Consider the following 18,834-nt stretch of genomic DNA (forward strand, 5'->3'; position numbering starts at 1 on the left):
CCTTTTGCCTGTTGAATTCCTTTACAACCCAGTTCAAACACCAACTTCTCAATGAAATCTTATCTGATCTCTATTGAGAATGATCTTGCTTGGACCTCACATAGTACTTTGCTCTGTACCTTTATGATATAATTATCAAGTGACATACCAATTCAGTGGTTATTATCATATTCCTTCTATTAGATTGTAAGGTATATGAGGTCAGGGACTATTTTTTAATCTAAATTTGTATCTGTTCACAGGAAGTATTAAATATTGAATTGAACCCTAAAACAGATGCTTGTAGCCATTTTTCACCAACAGCTTTTCTATGATTCTATACCTAGTAATATTAGTGAAACCAGATAGTACTCAAGTCTTTAGTTCTGAAGTCCCTTAGGAGATGGGAGTACTTCTGGGACTAGTAAAAATCTAAAGTTGTGTTTTTTCTGTAGCAGTCATGGATCAAACCACAACTTTTCACAGGTACAGTATAAAAATGAACAGATCTATAATTTCACATTCTTGCTCTGGTTTCTTAAATAGTTGGTGTAATTGTCAGGGCAGAGGGACAAGTTAGATAGACATGGTGGTTATGTTTATCTTTGAAATTTGGATAGATTTTTGAATTTTGAAATTTGGGTCTCTTAGAAACAACTCCCAATATTAGATGACGATGTTTCTGGACTCATTCAGATTTCTTTGGTCCAGCAGTGACTGGGGCTGAGGCAGTTAACCTCAGAATTCAAGACTAAAATGTTCTTTAAAAAATGGGCAGGGTATGATTGGCTTGGAATATGTGCCCCACTGTCTTTTCTGTATTCATAATTTCTAAACATTTGTAAAAACAAATCTGATTAATACTTTGTGTTGTAAATCTGATGTGTTTTGGAAGGAGAGACAAAAGTGACTCCCTGAATAGACTATTTACCTATATGGCATTCTATCTTAGTTTATCAATAGAGTCAACTAACTATCTTCTGAAAATGACCAGATTTGAACCTACTAAGTGGCATATGTGTGTTAGACTGGTGGGTATAATCCAGAATGTCATTAAGGTTTAATTTGCTAGTTTTTCTTAATGAATTCTACTGGCTTTCACAGAGCTACATCTCAGATTGATGTTTCTATGTGTAAAGCCTCTGTAATTCTTAGATGTCTTCTATCCAGAAATGATGTGATAGGAGTGTTGCTGATCTTTCTTCTTAGAGTCTATTTCTATTTTTGATTTTTATCTGTGACAAGGGTCAGTAATTGGTTGTTCTGTACAATTATTGAAGATCCTTCTTTCCAATAATAGATTAATTCAGTAAATTACATAAAATCTCTCTCTCTCTCTCTCTCTCTCTCTCTCTTTTGGCTGAGGCAACTGGGGTTAAGTGACTTGCTTAGGGTCACATAGCTAGGAAATGTTAAGTGTCTGAAACCAGATTTGAACTTGGGTCCTTTTGACTTCAGGGCTGGTGCTTTAATATCTAATTTTTTTTATTCTCAGCCAGAAAGCTTGACTATTTGGTATTCAAAATTCTTTTTAACCTCTTCCCTTTCCAGTATTCTTATACTCCCTCTCTACTCCTCCATTGTTCAGTCATTCTAGTGATTCCTAACTGCAGGCCCATCTCTACTGGTCCTTATCTATATCTTGTCACTGACCAAATAGCTCTGGAGGTACAAAGTCTGGTGGCTTTGCACAATTGTCTCTCACTTAAATCCATTTCATTTGGACGAAATGGCATCACCTCTCTAATATCATGTTCATCTTCAAGAATGACAAAAAGATAAGACGATCCAATTTTCAACTTGGGGCATTTCTCCGCTGTCCTCCATCCCTAGTATGCTATCCTTCCTCATCTCTGCTTCCTAGCTTCCTTCAAGTCTAAGTTAAAATTCTACCTTTAGGATATCTTTCCTCATTCTTTTAGTGTTTTCCCTTTCACTTGTATATAGCTTGTTAGCATATGTTTGTTTGCCTGTTTTCTCTATTAGATTGTGAGCTTCTCGAGGGCAAGGATTGTATTTTGCCTCTTTTTGTATTTCTAGTGCTTGGCATAGTACGTGATATATTGTTTTCAGTATCTTTATCCTATTAAAAACTATTGAGGCTCTCTCCAAAGCATTTTTGTTTATCTGGGTTATATTTATAAACATTTACCATATTGGAAATAAAAACTATTTTTGAATTTGTAGACTCCTCTAAAAGGGTTTCAGAGGTCCCCAGGATTCTCTAGATCATACTTTGAGAACCATTGTCGTAGATGCTTAATAAATGCATAGCAGCTGACTCTCTGATAAGCTATATACTCTCCCAAAAGTGTTTCATATAAATCAGTCAATAAATATTCATTGATCCTAGTCCTTCTAAGAGGAACTTGCATTTTATGAGGAAAGCAGCTGGGATGTAGTGTAGTGAGGAGATCTAAATTGGGAAGGGACCTCAAAAGCCATCTATTTCATCCTCATTTAAGTAGAAGGTTAATTAACAGGGCCATGATCTCCTTCAAGTCCTGGACCCTAGAGCCTCTGCAGCACTGAAAGGAATTCCCTAAGAGATATGAGTTCTAGTTGAAATCCTGCTATCAACTTTGCTACAGACTCTGGGCAGATCCTTTAACCTCTACAGACCTCAGTTTTCATGTTTGTAAAATGAGGATTTTGGACTGGGCGATTTCTAAGTTGCCATCCAGATGTAACTTCTCCACAGATACACACAACTAAGTTATTAACTAAACTGTTGAATAACCTGATTCCAAGTATAGGTAATAGTTCTGTGTCTTTTTTTGAGTGTCCAGTTGAGGATCTCAGACCTATGCTTAGCCATGGGCTTATTGACTTAGATAAAAAGCATTTTAAATGTACGGTTTACACAAACAGGAGGGATGACTTAATACTGGATGACAGAGTTAGGATTCAAAACCATCTTGACAGACTTGAGTATTGAGTATAATCTGATAAGGTGAAATTCAGTAGTGCTAAATGTAAATTCTTACACTTGGTTTTAAAAAAGTCAATTTCACAAGTACAGGCAGGGGCAAGCATGGCTAGATATTTGTCCAAGTTGAGTACAAATTAGTGGTATAATGTGGCAGCCATAAAGCTAATGCCGTCTATTGATTGCTTTAGGATAAGCCTTTGATTCCAGAATAAGATAGTTTCATTGGACTCTGGTCAAAACACATCTACAGTTTAACTGTTAACTTTTGGTTGCCATGGTGATGCCTCTTTTATTGATTGGCATGTGACGACCAGCCTAGGAAGTACAAAGAAACTCATCACCGAGTTGGCCACAGGTTGATGAATTGATCTGATTCAGGCAATTCTGGAAAACCATCTGCCAAGTATTGGAGCACTTGTGATATATTGATTGAAGAGAGAATTCAAACCTATAAAATCATGGACCTCAGATTTTGTGAAGGATTAAGCACTGACTGCCTCCCCATCACTATCAGTAGTAGGCACTTCTTTGATCACTTCCTAGTCACCACTTTCCACTTTGGCCCACTCATCTCCATCGTCATTTTGCTTTTTGGCCCTCCTTCTTTGTTTCTTTTTGATAGTCCTTTCCTGCCCATCCTTATTTTCTCTATTTCTATCTACTTAAACATTTCTGAAATATACAAAGCAGAATTGTTCTAGTAACTTTGTGTTCCTGACAGCAAACTTGATGGTGCTGAGGAGAGTATGAAGCATAGAACTTAGACACCTGTGGGTGGAAAAGGGTCATGTAATTCCCTTGAACAATAAAAATGGGGAGTAGTTCAGGCAGGCATAACATAGATTGCCAGTATCAGGACTTGGTTGCAGCAAGAACTTTTTATTGGACTAATGAACTGTGTTTTCTTGTTTTCATAATTCATGAATTATATAGTTACTCCAAAAAGTATTTGGGATGTGAATTCATCTTTTATGTCATCCTTATAACATGTATTCCCTCCCTCCCCCTTTCTTCTAGTTACCCTGTTTTCTTCCTCAAAGAACAATTAATTACAGCTCAAAGAATTAATTACTTTTAAAATATTTCTTGCTTTAGGAATCTGTCTTTGACAGTTTCATAGTTTATGCTTCTGTTTTCAAATTCACCTGCATGTTCTGCCCTGTAGCATTTTGATTACTTTGTATTTCTCTCCCTATTCCTTATCTTGAAGGCATTCTTGATGATATCTTATTTTCAACTATACCTGTGATTTCCTGGTTTTAGGGAACTCTTGGTGAGGAAATGTCCTTAATCAGTGCAGATAGATGAGCACCTTCTCTGCAACTGTTGGAGAAGTACCCCAAACTGAAAGGTCAGATGACCTGCCTAGGATCAGTTCAAGGCAGAACTTGAATCCAGGTCATCCTGCCTCCAAGGCCTGCTGTCTATCTGATGAGCCATACTGTCTTTATTTTTATATCAGGAAACTGCTATCTTAGCTTCAGTTTATTAGTTGGAACAACCTGAGGTATAGAACTGATATAAATAATAAATATTTATTGCCCAATAGTATACAAAATGAAAAAAAAAAAACTTGACAACTACAGATTTAATATGGCATTCATAGTTGTAGAGGAGGATTTGAGGAAATAATAAGCAGAAGTATGTTAAAATGACTACTAGCCTATCCAGAGGGAGTCCTTGTCCCTCTCCCTTTCACATCATGAGGGCCTGCCAGACAAATGACTTGTTTCCCTGCCAGAATGACTCTGTCACTTGACCTGGAGGAGTGCTTTGTGCCTTCCCATTCCAGTTCTGGCTAGTTTCTTTTTAGAGCTGTAGTGTGAGCTCGGTTGTGCAAAGGAAATGAAGCTTAAACAGGAGGAGGTTTGGACTGCTCACTGTTCCACACTGTTCCCTCATAGACTTGCATGAGACAGGGTTTCATACAACCTGAAAAGCTGACTAGCTGGAGCAACCCCTGTTACCTCTATATTTTTTGTTTCTTTCTTTGAATCCACAAAAGATTGGCATCAGTTGAAATCTTGCTAAGCTTGTATACTTATGATGATATGAATCTTCTGAAACTCGTTTTAGTATTTTAAAGATCTTTAACTTCATCCTTGGTCGTTTTCTTTACCAGTTAGGATTGCATCTCCGTATCTTGTACTTGCTTGTCTGTCTGTTTACCTATCTCTCTGTATATATGTATACGTCTTTGAACATGTGTCTATATACTTATGTATATATCTATATGTATGTGGCTATATGAGTACCTTCCTAACCTAATGGAAGGCATCTAAAACTCACTTGCTTTTGATTCTCTAAAAAGACTCCAAAGCCATATAATTACTCACTTGTAGGTCTTAAAATCATTGCTCCTGGGTGTGAGAATGAAAATCATTCTGTGTTTTGTCTTTCAGGCCTCCAATGGACACTAGTGAAGTATTCCATGTCTTTGCTGTACCTTTGGGATTGTTCTCAATTTCCCAGGGCTCTCATTAGAAATTTCTTTAGGGTTCAGCTCAGGAACTGAAGGTGTGCTGGTGCTAATATTTCAGCAGGACTTTATTTGAAGTTGCTTTTTATTGCTACCTTAGCATTGCTCCTTTTTATGAGATCGTTGGATTTAGATTATAAATGTGGCAGATTCACTGTACTAAAAGAAAATGAACAGATAAAATATTTTTGCTTTTTCATCTCAGAAGTAGTATAATAGTATCTTCTTGCTTGACTTTTGGTTTTTCCCATATGTATCTAAATCTTATGATTTCAACTATTTTTTCCTAGTCTTCAGTTTTTACAACTATATGTGGTCTTCCATGGAATTAGACTTGGCTATATTATCCCTGAAATTGGCTCACTCCTAATCTCTTTTACACATTAAAAAATAATAAAATTTTACTGTTTGGGGAGTAGGAATTATTGTGTTCTTTGTATTGGTATCTCCAACACCTAGCACAGTGTATGGCGTATTTAATATATACTTGTTGATTGAGTGATAGGTATAAATTGCCATGAACTACATAAGATGAGAGTCCTGTAAATTTTCAAATGGCTAAAGCATGTATTATATCCTGCTAGAGGACAGGAAGTAGTTCAGTTTCTCTGTGCCTTTGAAAGTATTAACACCCAGCATATTATGGAAAGCAATTTGGATTTTCTTTTGGAGGATGACATCCAGCACTGGGGAGATCATACATTTGATCCTCCCTAGATACAAAGGAGAATTTGAAGATTGGTAATAAATGCTCTTAAATTCAAGTGGGTGGGGTGGGGGAAGTAGATCTGGGAGAAAAGTAACTAGTGTTCTGGAATTGGTGGAGCAGCTTTACCTCTTAGAGAGTATTTTGGTCAAGGAACATAGAAATGGCTACTTTTGCATAACTGGCCAGAAGTGCTTAGATGAACAAACTTGTACAGCAACTATCACATTTGTAGACGAATCCTGATCATGATGGTTAAACTGTTGTATGCTTTGGATGTCTTTGATAAACATTTTTTTAAGATCAGCAATATTTTGGTTGATGGACCAATTCCTATCTTGGACAAGGGCTAAGTGTCAAGGATTTGATACTGAAAGATTTTTTTGGGGGGTGTTATTTTGTCAGTTTTTATTTTGTTTTGCCTTTTGTATGTGATACAAGTAGCACTTGGAGGGAGTGAATGGTATTTCTGCTTTGGAAGAAGAACTCAGTACTTTCCTTCACAATTGGCAGATGTGTACTTGAGTTCCTTCTCTGTATCCAGGTGGCATCCAAGTTGGAGAATACTGTTCAATGTCTAGTGTCTGGGAACCAGATCTTTGAGCAGGCAGAACACGAAAGTTCCAAATTCACATCTCGTGGAGGACAGTCCAGCTGTCCTGTGGTGCTGGACTGGATGAATTGTGAATGTTAATTACATTGATCAATACAGTGGCCTTGGTAACAGGCTTGTGGCTGCTGTAGAATCTGTTTATTCCAGGTTGCAATAGAAAAGAGACTAAACTGGTAGGGAACATGATGTTCTGATTATAACAAAACTGTATTATAATGCTGGGGAAAAAGGAAACTGGAAGTGACTGACCCTATGGGCATCCCTATGCCAGGCTTTCCTGAGGAGAAACATGAATATTCTGGGTGATTTACTTATCTGCCAATTGTAAATACATTGGGCATAATAAATCTTGGTTAAGCAGTGAGTGATAAAGGAGTGCTAAACCCAAAGACTAGATAAAGAACATCCATTTGGGAAACATTTCTTAATTATGTTATTTGGATCTGGAAGTTTGTGAAAAGGATATGTCTTAGCCCTGCCAGTCAGCCAAAGGAGCCCCTCCAGCCTGTCAAGTAGGGGTTCAAAATTCTGCACATTCTCTTCTGGCTCCACAGGGAGAGGATTAACTGAGTACAGGGCATGTTTGGAATGAGTTCACCTTGCCAATTCTTACTGAATTTGGATTGAGTTATTATGAATATAGTCTTGGGTCTCTCTTAGACATACTTCCAGTAATGTTCTTTTAAATCTTTTTGGGTAGGTGTGTTATCTGTTTCTGGCAGGTAGAATTAGTTCTCTGGTATCCTTGCCCCTTCCTCCTCTCCCCAATTTCTTTACTAAAGTAGAGGTTTTAGATTAGGCCATAGTTACTAACATGAAATCCTTTTCCAGAAATTGGGTAAAATTTTGCCCAAAGGTTATAGTACAGGTACTACATTGGTGGGCTTTGAGACCTTTGGAGTCTGTAAAAGGAGAAGATTTTTCCCAAAGGAGAAGAATGAATGACTTTGACAATCTCACTCTATCCAACAATGTTTTCCCCTTTAGTTTTCCACTCAGTAAGACATGCTGTAGCATCCTTGTGATGTGGAGAGCAGTCTGGAATTAATGGCTTTCAGCTATAGAATTCTTACGGCCCTGAGTGAGAACCTTGCTGAATCTAAGAGACCGACTGAAGATGAAGAGTCTAGGATGGGTGGTAATTCACTCAAGCCAGAGATAACCCATCTAATCCTTTTCACCATGTGTATAAAGGGCCAGTGTATATTGAGGGTACAGAGAAGGAAGTTTCTTCTTAGTTTGGAGAATGAACAAGGACAGTGTTTCTTTTGCCCTTGGACATACATATAATGTTCAAAAGACGCGGTATGAAGTATTGCTCGAGGTTGTCATTTTTTTTCTCAGTCCCTGCCCCACACTTACTAAAAACAGTTTGAAAAACTGGTTAATCTGAGAAAATTTGCCTTATTAGTATAAATATTTGTATGCCTGTGGAAGGGCTAATGGATATCTTGAAAGAGTGGGCTTATTCCAGTGTGTGATGTACCATAGAAACAGTATAGATTAAATTCAGTTTGGAGCTTGTGAAGGAGAATTCTATAGAAAGACCAAATCAAATTTGGAAATTGAAGACTCAGTATGATATCCACCCCTCCTTATCACCTTCTTCAGTCCAATTTTAGGCATTTATTTCAGGCATCTTCTGGTTTCTGGATTTTAAGGACCAAGTGGAATTTTCCATGCTCACAGATAGTTACATGCTTACTATGTGTCAAGGCCAAAAGTCTTTTGGGGGGAAAACAAGCCTACAGAGGGCATTTGGGTACAATTGTTTCTATTCCCTTCCCAGAAAACCACAAGGTTGAAGGGGTGGAGGGAAGGGAGTAAGGAGAGCAGAGGGCCTGGGGATAAATCTTCTACTTTCTTATTTTACAGATGAAGAAACTGAGATCCAGAGAGGTTTAATGAATCACCAATGCCCAGAGGTAGTAAATGGCAGACATAGGATTTAAACTTGGGATCTCTGACTTTGGAACTAATGTTTTCTCTTCCATACCATGGGGATGCTACTTTAAACTTTTTAGACTCATAGAATAAAAAGGTCTCTCATTTCTGCAATTTATGTTTTGAAGTTGCTTAATTTGGAGTAGATAACTTCATTGTTTTCTTTTAAAACATCATTTTAAAAGATTTCTCTAGTGAGAAATGCTGATCTTTATCAGGTGACTCCAGAGGATCTCAGACTTCAGGTGGTAGCAATAGCTAACTTGTAACATTTGTAGCATATAGAATTGCAAAGGGCTTGATACAGTGTCATCTGATTTTCACAACCCTTCCATGAAATATGCACAATTACATACTTATTTTTACAAGTGAGGAATCTGGCCAGGAAAAAGGATAGTGTACCAAAAAAAAGTACTGGATTTAAATTCAGGAAAAATGGAAAGTTAAACTGTCTCCCTTGCTTAATAGATTGTAGGCAGGTAGCAGCTGATCTCTACATAGGATGAAATGTTATACATTCTTTTCTATTTTTTCATTCTTTTGATTTTGTTTTATTATTTCTTAATGACTTATGAGGACATTCTTTTCCCTTTGCCCTGTAGTATTCAAGAAATTATTTTCTGCCTTTACTTTGCTATCTTGGCTTTGCCCCTTCACGGGATTATTTGCTTAAGTTTCTGATTCTCTATTTCTCCACTCTGGAAATGTGGGGAATGATGTTCCAAATCTCAGGTTCCTCTTACTCTTATATTCTAAATTGTGACCCTAGGGTTCAATCTTGGGCACTCTTCTCTACCCTGTAGTCCACGTCTAGGGCCCTCAGCCACGCTATGCTGTGTGTTTATTCTTGTTCCTTCTATTCATTCTCTCTGTGACTGAGCAAACACCAGCTATCCTCTCTGCCCTGGTACTAAGACCAGAGACTCTGCTCTTTTGCAAGTGCCCACAGCTAGCAGGATTTCCACCCCTCTGCTACTGCAGGTGTGGGCTAGCTCCTTTTCCTCCAGAGCCACAATCCAGAACCGTACTTACTCAACATAGCTGGGGTTGGTGTCCTTCGTGTGTAAGATCCTTCAATTTTTTGCTTCTTAGCCATTCACCCCTTTTACTCTGGCCAAACCTTTGCCTCTGGAACTCTAGTCTTTCCTGGATTCTTCTCATGGTGTCTTAGGAGGACAACTGCATTACCCCTCATTCCTATTTATTTTTGTTATTCTACACTCACTCTGAGATGATGTTCTGTCTTTTTTTGTGGAGAAAATTTGGAGAGCCAAAAGTTTTCTAACCTATTTCACCAACTTTCCAGAATGCTCTCGTAGGTAAGGCTTTAAGATTTGCAAAGCACTTTATGGAGATACTCTTTGAAAATGTATAAAAACCTTATTAAATTGGTACATTCTTGAGAGGTAAATTGATACCTGGCTTAGGGTGTAGGTATCTCTTGATGGCAATAATTAGTGCTATTAAAGTTATTCTATTGTAGGGCCAAGTTACATGGGCGAACCATTTCTGAAAAAACATCATGTAACTTGGCATTATAACAAGATATTAGATCTAGGAAAACTGGGGAGACAAGGACTGGCTTTTCAACTGGCTTTGATGACCTTACTTTATTTTGAAAATAGCATTTTCAATTGCCAAACATTTGTTTTTTTCCCCATTTCCCCTTCTTTCCTCACAGGGTTAGGGAGTGGAGGTAGAGGAGTGGAATCCCTTGTAAGATATAAACATGATCAAACTGGACAAAATTCTCACATTGACCATGTCCAGAAATTGATGCCCTATCTGAATAGTAGTTCATCACTTCTTTGTTAGGAGGTGAGTCGCATTCTTTGTCATTGTCCCCCAGAATCAATGATTGATCATTGTATTGATCAAATTATTTCAATAAAAAGTATTGAAATAAAAAATAAGAATCATAAGATTTTAGCTCTAGAATTAGTAGAGGGTCTTCAAAGACCACCTAGTCCAAGCCCTACTTTTTACAGGGGAGGAAACCAAGATGACTTGCCTAAGATTACTCAATAACCTTATCAGAAGGAAAACTTGAGGTCCTTTCAAATCCTGAGCTCCAGGATTTGCAGTTTTCCCCAGGGAAATGTAAGCTCTTAGAAGGCATGGGCTTTTTTATTTTTGTCTTTGTGTCCCCAAAGCCTAGGAGAGGCCTGGCATATTTAATAAATGTTTAGCCTTGTGTCATCGATGGTGGCAGCTACTGTTCTGAAACTTAACTTAAAGGGTTTGATGGTCTACTTGGGTTGCAAGTCTGTTATAAAATAAATCGGAGGTTTATAAAATATATAAATATTTATATATATAATTTATTTAAAAATAAAATATAAAATATTTATAAAATAAATCTGAACATTTTTCACAGTATGTGAAGAGTTTGTGTTTTTATATATATACAATATAATTTGAAACTGTAGCAAATCCAAGGGCAGATAACTTCATTCTCCCTATGTAATTTTTAAATTATTTGATCTTTCTTCAACTTCAGTGCATTCAATATTTACATTAAATCAGAATTTAAATTGGAAAATTAACTACTTGAGAATTTTTATTGTTTGTCTTGTCTTCCCAATAGATTTTAAGCTCACTGAAGGTGGTAGTCTTGCTATATACTTTTTAATTGCCTCTTGGACACTGATTAGACCTATTAATTTCAGGTTGAAAACTTTCTCTAGAAATGAACAAATGAAACTTCAACCAAGTTAATAGTAACTGTTGTACTTTTGGAACGAAAAATAAATTATCACATTATCATTTGTTGTTAAAGTGGAATTGACAGAAAGACACATACAGTTATCCATTTGTTTTATATGTTTCCATCTTCTCTAGAATTTCCCTAAGTGACCCCCCCAAAAAATAATTACCAAACTATATATTATTGCTTCCTAAAGAAGTTGGAGTAGAAATATTTTTAGTCTTGTTCTGTACAGAAAGTATTCTCCAACCTGTCTACATTTGCAAACTGCAACATTTTACTACCTTAGTTACTATTTAACATTTAGATTCTTAAAATCAAATTTATTTTCTTTAATGTTATATTCTGATATTGTTTCCTTCCTATTCTCTTTAACCCCATGATTTTTAAGGAGTTAGGAATAATGATTAAAAAGCAAATTTTTTGTTGTATTCACCTGTGTGAATATTGTCCATTACTGGGGAAAGTTACTCTACAATTGCCATTTGTAAGAAATTAAAGTTCTTTTATAGCTCATTTATTTACCTGTTGACACTTGGTATCTTTCAGTTTTAGTTAAGCATGACTTATCTGACATTCTGGTACTCATATGATATTACTTATATAGCTTTTTCCTCCAACAATTCAGGGTACAAGTTCTCATGGGTCACTAGTCCTGTATGCTTCTTGTCTATGTACTCTAATAAGTTTGCGCAATTCAACTGTATTATTAAAATAGGTTTGGTTTGTGGAAGAGCAACTTTTTATATCATCTCAGTGTTGATGACAATTAAGTTGCAAATTTGGGTAATGATTTTATCCCTGGTGTCTAGAATTAGGTTGCCTTGGCCAAAAAATAAATAAAAATGGAAGTAGACAATGAAAATTAGATGACCCTGTGGACAGCTTGTCTGATACTTCACCCCCTCCCCCCCCAAAAAAAAAAAAAAAAACATTTAAAATGTTTGCTATGTGCCAGGAATGTATTAAGCCTTAGGGAAACAAAAGGCAAAGAAAATCACACTAAATCAAAACAGTTTACACCTTTAAAGAGCTCACATCTAATGAGAGAAACATTTAAATGGCTAGGTGCCTATGAAATACTGAGTAGATGGACAGCAATCTGAAAGGGGAAGCTGTTAGTTAGAAGGCTGGGAAAAAGCATCCTCTGAAAGGTATATTTTGAGCTGAGTCTTAAAAGAAACCAGAGAAACTTAAGTGGCTGATGTGAGGAAGGTAAGCATTTTCAAGTATGCAGGCAGTCAGCGCAGACACAGAAATGGAAGATTGTCATGACCAAGGATCTGGAAGTAGATGCATTATAGTTAGTGGAAGGAGAGCCTTAGGACAAGGTACATGGCTGACAATGGGCCAGGCAAGAAGGGAACATATGCAAAAGATGTTTTATAGGTACAAACAATATTGGATATATGGGGTGAGGGAAAGGGGGGAGAGGATGACACCAGGGTTATGAGCATGGATATTTGGGAGAATGGTGGTGTCCTTAAAAGTCACAGGAATACCTGGAAGAATAGAGAATTTAGGGTGAAATATAATTCGGTGAGTTTGAAGTGCCAGTGGGACATTCAATTCCATATGTCCAGGGGACAGTTGAAAATGGAGTCCTGTAGTTCAAAAGAAAGGCTAGGGCTGAATATATGGGTCTGGGAATCATTTGTTTAGAGATGGGAACTAGAAAACCCATGGGAGCTAAGGAAAGGAAGGAATAAACATTAGCACCTGCTAGGTGCCAGCTCCTGTGCTAAGTGCTTTTCATGAATGTTATCTCATTGATCCTTGCAACAATTCTGAGACAGGTGCTATTACAATATATTGTACAATTGAGGAAACTGGTCAGAGGTTAAGTGATTTGCCTAGATCATACCAGCCAATTAAGTGTCTGAAACCAGATTTGAATTTGGGTCCTTCTCTCTCAGACCCAGGGCTTTGGGAAAAAGAACCAGCTAGGACAGAACCCTAGGTAGTACCCCATGGTCTATGGACATAATGTGACTAAAGAACCAGAAAAAGGGATAACATAAAAAGGCCTTTGAATAGATAGGAAATCTAGAAAGGGATACTGTTTATAGACACTTAGGCAATATAGCAGAAAAAAGGTGATCAACAGCATGAAAGGCTGAAGAGAAATTGAGAAGGATCACGTTGGAGAAAAGGCCATTAGATTTGCCAATTAGAGATTGTTGGTCACTTTGGAAAGGGCAGTTTCAGTTGAATTTGAGATTTGGAGGCCTAACTCTTGAGGGTTTAGAAAAGAGTGAAAAGAGAGAAAGTGAAAGATGTGGAGAGTTTATTCAAGTTTAGCCACAAATGGGGAGGAGAGATATAAGATGATAGTGGGAAAGGTAGGATCACGTGAAGGGGTGTGTGTGTGTGTGTGTGTGTGTTCATGTGTTCATTCTAATCTGTTAAGGTGTTTTTAGATCCTAATTGCCACCCATTGTGTTAACAATCCCTCCCACTTTGGTATTACTTGGAAATCTGACCAACAGACCCTATGTGTTTATTCATATCATCTGATATGGGTGAATACTATGAAAGATTTATGTAAAGGTATAGATAAAAATGACAAAAGATAGTATGGTGGGGTTATGATTTATACTTATTGCAGAAATCCTCTCATTCATGAAATCATATCTCCCAGGTATCTTGGAGAAATACAAAATAATCTCATTTTCACTGTTTCCCAACCCATATCAATACTCTTCAGTATATCAAAAAATTACATTGTTCCATTGTCCTGAATTTATTTCCCCATATCTGTTTGTAATATGGAGAGTTGAGATAGGAATGATTTTGGTGGGAAGAGAAAAAGAAGGTGGCTAACTGTAGGTCTATTGAGTATATATTTTAGACTTATGTGTGATTGGAAGTGGAAGGTATAAATGGACAGGAAGTTAAATGGGATAGCTGGAATGTTGCCCAAGTCTACTCCAGAATTTTCACAGGGCTGTAGAGGTCTTCTTATATAATGAAAGCATAATGAGACCTATCTAAAAAGCTTGGGTCTGGATCTGACTTTTCCACTAAGTCAGTTCCCTTCTTACTCAGTGTCCTTGTTTGCAAAATAGGGTTATTACATTACTCATGTTGAAAGATTCTGATGAGGATAGGTTTTTAATATGAGTAATAATTGCTACTTCATGGAATTGTTCAGGAGAAAATTTCCTACTGGAATGGACAAGTATTCTTTCTTGCCCTCTGTACTATGGACAGTTTGTGGGCCTGAACTGCATGATCATCCTTACCAGAACGTTTAAGACAGTTAAGTATAAGTATTTTTTATGAAGGAAAGAGAAGGTAGATGGAAAGATAAAAGCAAACAATGCTGCCCCTGTAGCAGAGGTTCACATGTTCTATGTTTCACCTTTCCTTCCTGTCGGCATTGACAAAAGAGGATCAGGTTGAGTCCCCATTTTGAAGGGAATGTTCCTCCTGGCAATGTGTGGAATTGGACTCTAGCTGTGTGTATGTTGTATCCTATTACTGTTGAGACATGGCCTGGGAGAGGAGTGGGGGTGGGGGGAGATATGCTCTGATTAGTCAGCCCCCTTCTCCCAGAACTCAGGCCCCATCTGGGGAGACTGAGAACTTAAGAAATTTGAGACAGGGAGAGGGCAGAGCTGGTACGTGGGCAGGGAGCGGCCAGAACCTGCTGAGACTCAGAAGACCAGTTTACGTGCCGGGAACAGAAGAGGTAGTTGCAGAATAGTTGTGAATTTTTTTGACTGGCTTAAACATTCGTTGAATTTTCTAAGTAGCTGTGCCAAAGATTACTTGGTGTGAGAGAAGAGGGAAACTTTGAGAAGACTCACTTTACAGTATTGTAGATCATATTGGGATTCATCTAAGTAGATTTCTACAGCTTACTCTAAGATTTTTGGAATTATTTTGAGATGAGAGTTGAGTCACTCTCTGGTAAGTATGAGGAGAATTGATAGTTATGAATCGGCTTTCATTGTTGGACTGTTAGATCTCTTTGTCCTGTGAAAATGCAGGTGAGGGAGGAGCCAGAGCCGATTGTGGAGCTGGGTTGGGGAGAGAGATATAATGTCTGAGCAGGAAGGTGAGTCATTGAGCAGTGACCACATTGAGGGGGAACATCAGATTTCTGAAGGTGAGTGCTTTTCTTCCAACTGCCCAGTGCATAGTGTAATTAATATGTCTATGTAGCAAGTACTTTCCTTGCAACCCTGAAATAAGTATAAAATACTTATTTTATAGAAGACATTGAGGCTCTGAGTTATACAGACCAAAATATCTGAGGTGGGATTTGAGTCTTGGTCTCCCCATCCCATTCTTTTCTGTTAGGCTATCCCAATTGCTTAGCTTAGCTTAGTTTAAGACTAATTTTTCATCTCTTGAAACTTATAGCTTTTTTGGATTTCCCACGGTCCTTTCTTTGACCTGTATCAGCCTTGTCACTTAATGTTGAGTTACTTCCAGAGTTAGTGCTGCTTTAATCAGGCCTTTGGCATTCTCTCCTAGCCCTATTCTCAAAACCCAATCCCAAAGCTAGAGACAGTTTGCCACTGTAATGGCCAATCTATTCCGAGGAATTTCTTTTGAAATAGTTAGACAAAACCTGATGTGTTTTTTTTTTTTTTTTTCATTATCTTTATCACAGGAAATAAAACTGGATTTAGATTTGATGTTTTGGGGAAAGGGTTAGACTGACCTGCGCTTTGTTGACACATTAACCCGAGTAGGATTTGGTGTTCTTATTTATTCATTTGTGAGTGAAGCTTTTTAGGAGCTGTTAAAAACTAAGAGTTTTAAGTAAAAAGCAACTCATGATTGACATGATTGACTTTGTAAGTATCAGAATCCCTTCCTTCCTTTTTCACTTCTTTCTTCATCCCAGATAGTCCCTTATAGTATGTAGATATAAGAGAAACAGAAGCAAAGTAGTTAAAATACTCTGCTTGAGCAAATTTGAATATAGTTAAGCAATTGTCAGTTGTGGAACTAGATTGGTAACTCAGACTTTTTTTTTGTCTTTGTTCTTTCATTTTCATATTTAACTAGTAAACTTAGGGAGCTCCAGTCCCTTAAGGCTTTTCTTGAGATCAGGTTCCACTAGAAAGAGAACTTGTGACATCAAAAGATTACTTTTGGGTTGTGGTGCCTTTCAGTTTTATCATGTGACGGTCAACCAGTGTTGGTGACAGGTACCTCTACTTCAGGTTGTGATTGTGACCAGCTGAGCTGGCAGGCCTAGGGGAAGCCCTGATTCAAGATGTGCTTAACATATAGTTTTGAGCCAAGGAAAATGTGAAATTAGATGTTAGGCCAGTTTATAAACAGTGAGACTATCAGCATCAAGAGAAGACAGTCATTAATTCTTTGTCATGGTTTATTGGAATTCTATATACTTTATATGTGGGAAGCATCTGTTTTTGAGAGATGGGGAGATGGGGGGGGCAATAATACTGGATTAGCAAGCTGCTTGTGATGCTATCTAATATTTTTAGTTTGGACAGATTTGACTAAGCTTTAGAGTACTGATGAGTTCGGTTAATACCCAAGTATGGGGATTATACTTATTAATTCATTCATCAGTTACTCTAAAGAAATTCATTGTTGACTTTAAAAAGCCTCTTTTAAAAACAATTTAAATCTCAAACCTAATTGCAAATGCCACCTCCCTCCCCTACCCCAAGGGTAGGTGGTGTCTGGGAACATGCCCAAAACCTTGTGAAAAGAGATGAGCTGGGGAGGGATACATAACAGCAGTGAGAGGAGAGCAGCTTCCGGATATGCTGGCATGGGGAGACTGGTGAAGAGAGAGCTGCTGCAGCAGGCTGTTGGGAGGTATTGATTGCTTTGACTGTGTGTTGTTTTTCCCACCAAAAATAACAGCATATCAGGACAAAGGATACTGCTTAAGGACTGGATATAATCTCTTTAGTAAAGCTAGCTTTGCTGACTGTTTAAGTCATGTGATACCAACTGGGAAATCCTATCTGGAAGGGCAAATGCTGACCTGTGGAGCACTTCAATAAGGACTTTTTTTTAAAGGCAGCTGTGCTGTTGGCATTTAAGAGATTTTAAAATTTAAGTTTTAATGCCGAACCAAAAAAGTATTCCTTGGCTTGGCTTGCAGACCAACTAGCTAATCAGGCTCTTAGTGCCAGTGTCTATGCATCTGTGTTGGAGTTCTCATTTCATGAATATTAGAGTAACTTCCTTTCTTAGATGATTAGCAGGTTTTTCTTTAGCCCAAGTTCCCATACCAGGTTTAAGTTTACAGATTAAGAAAGGTGACTTGGTAATGTTCATACAAAGATGAAAAAGGTTTTTGTTTTTGTTTTTGTTTTTTTAAAGGAGGGGTTGAGGTGGTAGGGGATATTATTCCCTTATTGCCTTTAGAAATTGAGTTGAGCAGACCTTCCAAGATACAATATGGCTCTCCACTCCTCCCTTTATTTCCCAGATTTACCTAGCATAAACATATCTTTCCAATTAGATGTTATGTTAAACAGGATTTTAAATGTGTCTAGGCTTTGGTCTCCAGAGTTCCTGACCTTTCATTTTTGTTACTGTTTTATCTACTTATAATTTTATGTTGATTTGTTATGCAAAGGTTTGAAAGCCTGTGATTGTTGCCACTGTGGCATAGTCCTGTCTTGTGGTTTACTGCTGCACATTCTGGTCATTCCTGACCTTCATATGGCATCATTCCTGTTCTGTCTTAAACTGGTACATATCCATCTGTCTAAGTCATACTTTCAAACTGGTTCTTGGGAACAGAGACTACCGTGGATGCATGCATGTAAAATGAAGTGGGATGCTTTTAAACTTTTAACCAAATAGAATTATTATTTCTGCTTTAAAGATGGCTTCTCTCATCAGCAATATATAAAGATAGCTACATAGATTATATTTCAGAGATTTGGGGGAATTGCTATCCGATTTAGCAGCAGGACAAGTTTGTTTTGTTTTTAGGCAAGAAAAGAGTGTGTGTGTGTGTGTGTGTGTGTGTGTGTGTGGTAAAGCACTTCAGTTTTCTTTGTACTATCTTAAAGATTTTAAAAGTAAATGAATAATGTAAATGAGATTTTAAGAGAAATGGTTAAATTTCTTAATAAGGTTAACTGTTTCTGAATTTCAGAAAGTCATAATCAAATAAAATAATATAAGTCATTATTTTCTATTCCTTAAAGCCAGTCTCTTAAGGAGCTTTATAAAGGCAACACATTTTAGTTACTCTGTGTTCTTTCATATCTGCTTAATTTTTGAAATATTTTACAATTTATTAGCAATTCAGGTTTTTATTTTTATATGTATATCTAAAATCTGTATGTGTATGTGAATTTTTAAATATGGTTGTGTTTTGGCATTCTGATGTTAAAAGTCTGTCCTGAATTAAGTTTCTACGGCTTCATTATAGATTTTATAAAGTAACGAAAATCTTTAGGTTCATAGAACTTTACAAGAAAGATATTTGCTTTTAATATTTCCATGTTCCACAATC

The 18,834-nt window shown here is 37.2% G+C and overlaps 1 protein-coding gene across 6 annotated transcripts in view; it reads left to right on the forward strand.

Annotated features, from left to right (window-relative positions):
- The window catches only part of AHCYL1 (adenosylhomocysteinase like 1), a 42,850-nt gene that overhangs the window by 5,487 nt on the left and 18,529 nt on the right, over positions 1-18,834 (forward strand). Inside the window, exon 1 of one of the 6 annotated variants that reach the window (XM_031967240.1) lies at positions 17,080-17,171. The exons of the other annotated variants lie outside the window; for them this stretch is intronic. The gene's annotated coding sequence lies outside the window, so the exon portion shown is untranslated. Of the gene's footprint in view, positions 1-17,079; positions 17,172-18,834 lie in introns of those variants that run through there. 6 annotated transcript variants of the gene reach the window in all.

The sequence above is a fragment of the Sarcophilus harrisii genome, chromosome 4 (assembly GCF_902635505.1).
Source record: "Sarcophilus harrisii chromosome 4, mSarHar1.11, whole genome shotgun sequence".
Lineage (NCBI taxonomy): Eukaryota > Metazoa > Chordata > Mammalia > Dasyuromorphia > Dasyuridae > Sarcophilus > Sarcophilus harrisii.